The following is a 10,460-nucleotide window of genomic DNA, read 5'->3' as shown; positions in this document are numbered from 1 at the left end:
AGCATGAACACTATGTTTTGGTAAAAAACACGGCGATTTTGGTTTGTATACAACCGGGGGATTAGGTTAAAACACGGGCAGGTCAGGTTTATTGTTATTTTATTGAGGCCTAGAATGATCTGACCATGGTTTCAATTATGCTTTAGATTCTGTCATCTGAAGGAGACTGACGAAGTGTCATAGATGACCCGAAAGGCATTGGGCAGAATTATTGGATTGATTACAGTGTAAACTGCTGAATATCCTTAATCATGAAGGATACAGAATAATATTGAACATTACAGCCAATTAAGAAATTGGTGTTACATGATTAAAAGCTCGTAATTCTTGGAAATACATCGAAGAACACTCTGATATGATTTGTTAAAAAAACTGTCTTGCTTTTAAGTTAAGTGCGACTGGCAGCCAGGGAGCGGTTGTCTGCACCTGACAAACTTATTTCTGTCTAATTTCATAGCGCCCATTCAGACACAGCGCCATTGACTGAGACACACATTGTGAAACTGACTTTGAAAAAGGTACAAAGGCGTAAAAATCAGGAGTGCACCGCGGTAACATAGTTCATAACAACCTCTGATGTTTCCATAGAACAGAAACAAATGGACTGCAATGAGAACAGAAACAAATGGACTGCAAGGAGAGTTAATGAGATTTAATGAGAGAGTTAATGAGAGAAGAAATAAGATGCAAGACCAATTCAGTTCAAATAAAATATGCACCTTTAATTTTTAAAGGAATATTTTGAAAAGGGGTTTGTGCTCTAGATTGCAACTATTTCTTTGCAGGTATGTTTGGGAATTCAAGATTGGCATATCTAAGGAGCTGATTTACAGCACTTTATTATTCAAGAGATTTTCAGTTTTACATTATGCCATCTAACAGATAAAATTAGTTTTGCGAGTAGGGATTTCATAGTGCCAACGATACACAAAATAGTTTAAATTATGCTAACTGATAGAGCAGTAGGGTGTTAGGCAGTTAAGAAATAAATGCACTGCTAGCAAATGGTACATTTCACATAGTACCTAATGTGTGAAAAAGAATTCGCATTTAAAATTTACGTGAAACAAAATAAAAAACCTCATAAGCAATTTGTTAGAGTAGTTTCAAGACCACCAGGCAACTGTGCATCTTAGGTAAGGTTACAATTGACCAAGCCGGGAAGATTTGTCAAATGTGTTTTAAGATTTTTCACTGGCTCAATCACACACCCACACTGAATCTTTAAATGAAACTTTTAACCCAATTTCTTTTCCAAACAGTCCACAACAAATACACGGATTTAAGAAGTATTTGAGAACACTAGCAGAAATCCCAAAATCATCATATTCTACAGCTAGTCGCATCAGAGAAAAGCTATGAAAATCTTAAACAATCACTTGGATTAAGAGGTTGGTGACATTAGAACAGTAAATGACAAAACATACGGTGTTTCAGAACTCACACGGTCAGTGTTTGTGAAAGAAACAGTACAAAGCACTATTTGCACTGCAATCTACTTTGCAGATTCTGAAGACTCATCGGGCGCCAAGGAGCCTCAACAACAAAGATTTTTTTTTTACCTTATGGGATTAATTCTAGATAACGGAATAAGTAGGGGAGATTAACTGTATAATCAAATCTCAGACCAAAATGTTCAAATATCCCCTTTGTATATTTGAAAAGCGTAGCAATATGTAGCTCATCCACCGTGTAAGTTGGATAGCAAGAAATGTATTACTATATGATAGCTGATCAATGGTAAATTCAGTTTACGTTATTTGCTAGATAACCACCATAATATTTAAGCATAGCTGAGTGCACTATTCCTTCTAGGAAATTCATTCTTAAGTAATACTGGAACGAACTCAGAATTTAATTCAACTGGTGCAGCTGTCAGTGCATCAGGTGTGAGGTTAGTTCTACGGTGTCACTTGGGATTGCAACAGCTGTCGTGATAGGAGGACAAAATGTAACTGTGCCAGAGTCAGCGTCTGTGTCACCAAAATAAGCCATTGCTGAAGCTTGTATAGTTTTGAAGAATGGGACATATCTATTCTGTTTAAGAGCAAGGTTAATTGTATAATAACTAAATGAACAGACTGAATGATGTGGATATGAATTACAACCATGAACACAAAAGCCAGCTGCGTTGCTTTGCTTTCCAAACACTAATACGGTCTCAGATACAAACTTTGACAAAAATCAATTAATAAAAGTGCCCTATCCTCCTGCATTCAATGAAACATTAGATACTATTTTATATGCTTCGAATACACCAGAGACAATTCCACATTCAAAGTCAGCTAGTAAACGTTTACTGAATGCATTGCATTACAACCTAGGATCAGTTGTTTGAGCTTTAGGATATTTTAGATCCAGTATTCTTTTCTCAATTACTCCAATAATTTTGGTGGGCAGAGTGATTTTAATCAGCTGTTTACAAGAAAATGAAGAAGCAAAGCAATTTTCCAAACTCAACAGAGCGAATGGGAGTTGAAATGTGAATCAAAGATATGGTGAAAAAGAATGGGTTTCGGTACTGACCCAGTGTTGAGCACAAACTAGGTAACCGAGAAAAAATACCGAAACTAAACATGGAATAAGACAGGAACTAGAACTCAAGCATTCTGTTGGACTGTTCCTTAATAATGCAGGTATGCAAGCTTGCATACAGAACACAAATCAGCGCTCAATGTTTCACAGATCAATAACACCGACAAGAAATGATTGGTATTATACTTAACACTTCAAATGTCGAAATGAACGTAAGTCTTTAAGGTTTACGTTTTTCACACTTACATTACACACAGATTATTAAAAAATAATCTTGTTGCAGATTAAGATCCATACAAAAAGGGGACATCATTGTCAGGATTATACATTTGCAAAGACCGGTATGATCTGTCACACTCCTTCTATAAGCATGCATAATGTGATATTTTCTCTGATGGAGTTTACATGATCCTGGTTTGAGGACTGAAGAGATCTGAGTGCTTGACAAGTGTTAACGTGGGCCTCGTTGCATTCTTTCTGCAGGTTAACATAAAATGTTTCTGCTGAACTGTCACAGATTTCCCACATTGCAAAACCACAGAAGGATTTTCGCTTCTCTACAGTGTTTCGTGGTTGCTAGAGACCTGCAAGCAGGCTGACCCTGTGCAAGTTTTGCACTGGATAAAGTAAAACATACAACAAAGAAGGTTCCATGCCCTTTCTAAAACAGTAACAAAAACATTAATTTCTGTCCCATGTAGCAAATACAGGATCAGAGTGTGAAGAGCCCTCCTTGCTACATAAGCTTTAAAGCAAGTAAACCGGATAAAAGAGCAAATCAGGCAGGGCTAGCAGGTGGATCGGTCACTGAGGAAGAAGTTCAGAAGGGGCTGCAATAAAACATCTTCAGACATATAAAGGCACATTGGGGCTTTACATAATTCAGTAACTATTATAAATGATTTGAACTAAAACATCAGGCTGCTAGCTAAGTCAGCTAAACATAACAGACAAGATAGTAGATTCAATGATTAGAGTATCTAACTTTCACTCCAATTCCATTTATATATGCTGACTTGTCCATTATGGTGATCATTCTTACATTATTTGAAGAGCAATAGCAAAAAATAAATAGTAGATTATAAAACAAAAATACTGATTGTGCTGTTTAGAGTGGGGCGCTGCTATATTATCTGCAGATGAAAGATTTGCTAACAGACTTGTCTGACTTCTAGCACCTCCACTTTACAAGACAGCAACTCCTTAGTTAGTTTTATTTTTTTCTAAAAACACTGTAGTTTCCTTTTGGGTACATGAAATGTGCGACTCCAAAATTAGGAGGGAACAAGAAATCGGAGTTCTGTTTTAATGGGGTAACACAACAAAAGTAATCTGGATAATGCAGCTGTGCGTCTGCTACATTCCCTTTATCCATACTCTCTAGTTTAACTCCTTCCCAGCTAGGCTAATTCCCCCGCTGTACTGGGGGAGTAGGGGGGGCGCGTGCAGCGCCGCGGTGCTCGTGACGAGCTCAGCTCGTCACGCAGCACGGTGGTGCTGTGCTCGTGACGAGCTCAGCTCGCCATGACCACGCCCGTTTTAATAGAACGCTCAGCACAGCGGGGGAATTAGCCCCACGTGTGAGGGCCGTGCTTCTCATGACAAGCTCAGCTCGTCATGAGCACAGTGGCACCATGACTCATGACGGGCTGAGCTTGTCATGAGCACGGAAGAGGTTAAGCTCTATTCACAGGTTTCTCCATAATACAATTCCTAAATGAAACAGCAAGCCGAACATATACATTTTAGTTATACATGTGACGCAAGTCTCCAAAGCAAAAATCCCCCACAAGAAGTCTAATTTTGTGAGTATTATATTCAAACGGTGTGCACCTCGACTGCTCCTGCTGTTTCCAGAGAGTAGTTACCAAGACCAATAATGATTTTCTCACAAATGTGGATTGCACTACCAAATTCCAAAGAATAATTTCGTCCATTCACAATTTGTATTACAAGACGTTCTTTATTCTTCTTTTTCAAAACAAGCCCCAAAACAGCCAACGTGTCACCCAATGGCCTTTAAAACTTGATTTCAGTTTCTGGAGATTTGTAGGACTTTTTTGTTGTCTGATGTTCTTTGGTCTTCCAGTTCTTCTACTTCAACTATGAGAGTTTCGCTGATTTTAAGAAGGACACTAAAACAGCAGAGTTGTGTTTTGGGGGATGTATGACGTTACAACGCATGCTTTTACCACACAGTTTTTACAACGCAAACCTTTACAACGCATAGCGCTTTGGGGTGCTGGATAGTGAATAGTTTAATTTACTATTCCAACTCCAGTCCCCGTGGACACTAGGGAAGGTGTTGGATAGTAAATTAAATCTATTCCCTATCCTAGAGCGCCCCCCCAGCGCAATGCGTTGTAATAGTTTTCGTTGTAAAACCTGCGTTGTAAAAGCACTGTGTTGTAAAAGTTTAGTTGTAAAGCATGTTTCCCGTTTTGGGACATGATCAATATGCGGGAAATTATCTGTGTTATTGAGAGATCTGGGGAATTTGGAGGTCCCATTTTCTCAGTCCTCATTTTGGCAACCCCAAAAGCATAACCACCTCACACTTCTCTCAACTACAGGCTCATTCGGTGTTGCCATTTTTAGGTAGACCCAGCACACACCAACTCACATTATCTTTAATGGATCCACTGCATTTTTGTTCCCATGAGCACAGTTCTCACTCATTTTGGTGGCTACTCAATCTATATTCAAGACTGTCCCAAACCAACAAAAATACTAGTGGTCCTGGTTGTTGAGCAATATACTAATTCTACCACCCAAAGAAAACAAGACCTACCTTTGATCAAGCAGTGTTGTTCACTCTAAAGTTCAAGCAGGGACGATACACCAATGTCAACATACAAAATAAGGTAAATACCTCAAGAGTAATTTTTGACCCAGTAGTGCGGTTTACTCTCAAGTGAAAGTTATGCCTAAGAGTGCATACCTTCATCTAAGCTCAGCAAAGTCAAATTCATATATAGCTTTAACTACCAATTAAAATTGGTCTGCCCTTTAGTGATAGGCTAATGTAATATCCTAGTCTCAGGTCTTTAGAAAACATTGGTAAAATTGCAAAAAATAAAAACACAATAGGTAGGACAGCAAGATGTGTCACAGCATTAACACAGTAGAGCATATTACACCAGTCCATAGACATTACATAAGATACCGATGGAACGTTTCATTTTCAATATACTTTGCATGACCTGAAGAAATTACTGAATGAATGATTTAAAATTAGTAACCTTGCAAATTCAACACTAAAAGCTGGGTACCCGAAGTCAGGATCGGATAACAGAATAAGGATAAAAATAGTGAGGGTGCTTAAACTGTATTTTGATGCCTGAAAGCTTGGAACAAAATGATCCCAGCCCTGAGACATTACAACTTCCAAAGGGAACTGAACACTAAGGACTTGAAGGAATCTGTTAAACAAGACCCATAAAAACTAGTAATTCAAAGAAAATATTGACTAGACTCAAAAAATGCATCGTCTAGTAATTGACGCAACTGCTAGAAAGCATCGCAAATGTCTCTGAGAGAGCTCTTACCATAAACTTCCCTATTCATATTAGGAATGCACATTTTCATAAACATTTTGCAGCTGTAATTTTAGCAAGATAGCGATCTTAAAAATGACTAACAAGGGGAGACAAAGCAGCATCAGAGTGTATTTCCTTCAATACACCAACATATAAAGCTGTGGATCAATAGCATGAAGTTTAAAGGAGCCCGCAGTATTCTAGTTTAACAAGTTAAATATTAAATGTCTATTTGTGTCTAATGCCAATGTCCTCTTGCTAGTCAACTACCCACATCACTTTAACCACAATATATTAAACTTCAAAATGTTTAAGGAAAATGCTACTTACCATTATGCATCTGTTCTTGGCATGTAGAGCTGCAGAGTTGTACACTTAGCATTAGATGGCCACCTGGTGTTGCACTCGGATGATTGCATGTTGTCGTCTTGGAAGAAGTCTTTGTAGTCACGAGATAGGGGACTCCTCCCTTGGACGAAAGTGCGCATGGGCATCGGCTCCATCCTTAGATTGTTTTTCGCCATGATGGGAAATGATGGAGTTAGTAGAAGTAAAGAAAAAAGATGTCCATGCGTGTGCATCTAAGTAAGATAAAACTGGAACAGATACAGGTCCCGGGGAAGCGGGAGGGCGTGTACAACTCTGCAGCTCTACATGCCAAGAAAAGATGCATACTGGTAAGTAGCATTTTCCGTTTGAGGCATGTGAGCTGCAGATTGTACACTTAGCATCGATTGTGCAGCAGTGTCTCCCCTAGCGGTGGTCACCTGTATCTGTTGCAGTGGTTTGAAAGAGTTTTAAGGACAGCTTGGCCTACTGCAGCTTGCTGCTTGGCTTGCACATCAACATAGTAGTGTTTAGTGAAGGTGTGTGTTGTAGACCATGTTGCTGCTTTGCATATGTCCTCTAGGGGGATGTTTCCTAAGAAAGCCATAGAGGCTCCTAGCTTGCGTGTTGAGTGCGCTCTAGGAGGAACTATTAATGTACGTTTTGCTTTTTGATAGCATATTTGTATACATTTTACAATCCACCTTGCAATCCCACCTTTAGAGATGGGGTTGCCTTTATGAGATGGAGAGAAAGACACAAACAGTTGTTTTGTTTTCCTAAAAGACTTAGTCCTATCTACATAGCAGAGCATAGCTCTTTTAACATCTAATGTGTGTAGAGCCCTTTCTGCCACAGAGTCTGGGTTTTAAAAAAACACAGGTAACTCTACAGATTGGTTTAAATGAAAAAGAGTTATGACTTTTGGAAGGAATTTTTGATTAGTTCTTAAAACCACTTTGTTACGATGTAGTTGTAAAAATGGTTCTTGTATTGTAAATGCTTGTATTTCACTTACTCTTCTAAGAGAGGTAATGGCAATAAGGAAAGCAGTTTTCCACGTGAGGAATTGCAGTTCAAACTTATGTAAAGGCTCAAAAGGGGGTCCCATGAGTCTTGTAAGAACAATGTTTAGGTTCCATACTGGAGAAGGTGGCAACCTGGGAGGGATAATTCTTTTCAATCCTTCCATAAATGCTTTCATTGCAGGCACTCTGAAGAGAGACAGATGGTGTCTATTTTGTAAATATGCTGCAATTGCTGCAAGGTGTAGGCGTATCGATGAATATGCCAAGTTACACCTTTGTAAATGTAAAAGGTAACAAATGATATTCTGGATGGAAGCATCCAGGGGATCAATTTGGTTATTGTTGCAATAAATGGCAAATCTTTTCCATTTAGCAGCATAACAAGCTCTGGTAGTAGGTCTCCTGGCCTCTTTAATAATGTTCATACAGTCTGGTGGTAGGATAAGATAACCAAACTCTAAGACTTCAGGAGTCAAATCGCCAAATTCAGTTGATTTGGGTCTGGATGTTGGATGTCTCCATGGTTCTGCGGTAGCAGGGATGGAGTCAGTCATAGCTTTTGGTGTGGAACTAGAGATAGTTCTAGCAGTGTGGTGAACCACGGTTGACGTGCCCATGTGGGAGCTACTAGGATTAGTTTGAGAGACTGTTGTCTGAGCTTGCGTACTACTAATGGTATCAATGGTATTGGCGGAAAAGCGTACGCAAATCTGCCTGACCAGTTCATCCATATCGCATTGCCCTTGGACAGCGGGTGTGGAAACCTGGTGGCGAAGGTTGGGCATTTTGCGTTTTCGTGTGTGGCGAACAGATCAATGTCTGGATGATCCCACTTGTGAAAGAATGGTTAAAGAACCTGCGGATGTAGTTCCCATTCCTGAATTTGTTGTGTCTGACGACTCAACAGATCTGCTATCTGATTGTGAACTCCTGGAAGGTGCTCTGCCAACGGATATATGCTCTGTGGAATAGCCCATCTCTAAATGTTCAGTGCGAGCTGGGACAGTTGTAGATAGTGTGTCCCCCCCTGTTTTTGTATATAATACATGGCTGTCATGTTGTCCGTCCGGATCAAGACCGCTTTGTTCTGTACTAGTACTTGGAAAGTTTTGAGTGCTAAGAATATTGCTAGCAGCTCTAGATGGTTGATATGGAACAATTTTTGTTGACTGTTCCATTGTCCTTGAGTTGTATGATGTAGGAGATGGGCTCCCCATCCTGTGAGGGATGCGTCTGCTGTGAGCACTAGTTGTGGAACAGGTTCGAGGAAAGGCCGCCCTTTTGTCAAGTTTTTGGTGTTCCACCACTGCAGAGAGCGATGTGTGCGGCTGTCTACCAACACCAGGTCTGTTAGTTGACCTTGAGCCTGGTTCCACTGTTCTGCTAGACATTCCTGTAACTGACGCATCTGTAGTTTAGCATATGGTACTATGAAGATGCAAGATGCCATCATGCATATTAGTCCCATGAACACTCTGGCTTGCAGAGATTGTTGCTGTAGAAAGGCTGTGACTAAGGCTTGAATGGGATACGCTAGAGCCGTAGACGTGTTTATTGTAGCCCCTAGATACTGATGTATGTGAGAGGGCAGCAGGTGCGACTTGGCGTAGTTGATTGTGAACCCTAAGTCGTGCAATGTTTGAATTGTCTGACGTGTGTGTTGAACACACTGATTGCATGACTTGGCTTTTATGAGCCAATCGTCTAGATAAGGGAAGACATGTATTTGTTGTCTCCTGAGATGTGCTGCTACTACTGCTAGGCACTTTGTGAATACTTGTGGTGCCGTTGTCACTCCGAATGGAAGGACTTTGAACTGATAATGTTGTCCTTCCAGTACAAAACGTAGATACTTTCCGAGAGCAGGATGTATAAACCCCTGTTCCTTGTTCTTGTAAAGGAACTATTTGTATTGCGTCCTTTTGTAGATGTGACAGAACTTCTTGTTTGAGCAGAGTAAGGTGTTCTGTAGACATTGGACGTTGCCTGGGCGGTATGTGTGGAGGGGTTGCTGTAAGTTCTAGGCAGTAGCCATACTGGATAATCCGTCTTACCCACTTGTCTGTTGTGATGGAGTTCCAGACAGGCAGGAATTGCGTTAATCTGCCCCCCACAGGAGTGGAATGCTGTTGGGGGAGCAGAGGGAAGTCACTGTTTTGTGGCGGAAGAGGTTCGATTACTGTTGTTACCCCGACCTCTTCCTTTGTTGTTATTCCCTCTATATCCTACTCTAAAATATCCTTTGTTAGAGGATGTTTGTGTGTTGGATTTGAAGGACGTTGTATTGTCTGCACCAGTTTGTTTGGAGCCCCCTCTATAGAAGGAGCGACAAAAGGAACCTCTAGTTTGTGTGGACTGTAAAGCTCCCATAGATTTGGCAGTGTCAGTATCCTTCTTCATTTTTTCAAGTGCTGTGTCTACTTCTGGTCCAAATAATTGGTTTTGATTAAATGGTTGATTTAAAATGGTGGTTTGTACTTCCTGTTTAAACCCTGAAATGCGTAGCCACACATTTCTTCGAAGTACAACATTAGTATTTACAGCTATAGATGCAGTATCTGCTACATCTAGTGTGCACTTGATTGAGGCATTAGAAATAAGCTTGCCTTCTTGTATAAGATCATTTGTCTGTGTTTTATATTGGTCAGGTAGATGTTCTAGCAGTTTCTCCAACTGATCATAATGAGCCCCATCATATCGGGAAAGGAGGGCTTGTGTATTAGCTATACGCCATATGTTGGTAGCTTGCGCAACTATTCTTTTGCCTGAGGCATCTATGACCTTGGATTCTTTGTCCGGTGGGGGTGCCTCGCCGGAAGTTTGTGAGTTTGCTCTCTTCCTAGCATTTGACACAACTAGTGAATCTAATGGTAGTTGTCCTTTAATGTAGGTTGGATCTGCAGGTGCAGGCCTATATTTTTTCTCAATTCTAGGTTGAAAATCCTAGTACGTACAGGGTCTTTAAAAATTTCTGGAGCATGTTTAATGACCCCTTTGAGCATAGGAAGAATTTGAACAGACCTTTGCGATT

This window comes from Lissotriton helveticus, chromosome 11 (genome assembly GCF_964261635.1).
Source record: "Lissotriton helveticus chromosome 11, aLisHel1.1, whole genome shotgun sequence".
NCBI classification, from domain to species: Eukaryota; Metazoa; Chordata; class Amphibia; order Caudata; family Salamandridae; genus Lissotriton; species Lissotriton helveticus.
The sequence above is the reverse complement of the archived record's forward strand: the minus strand, read 5'-3'. Positions refer to the sequence as shown.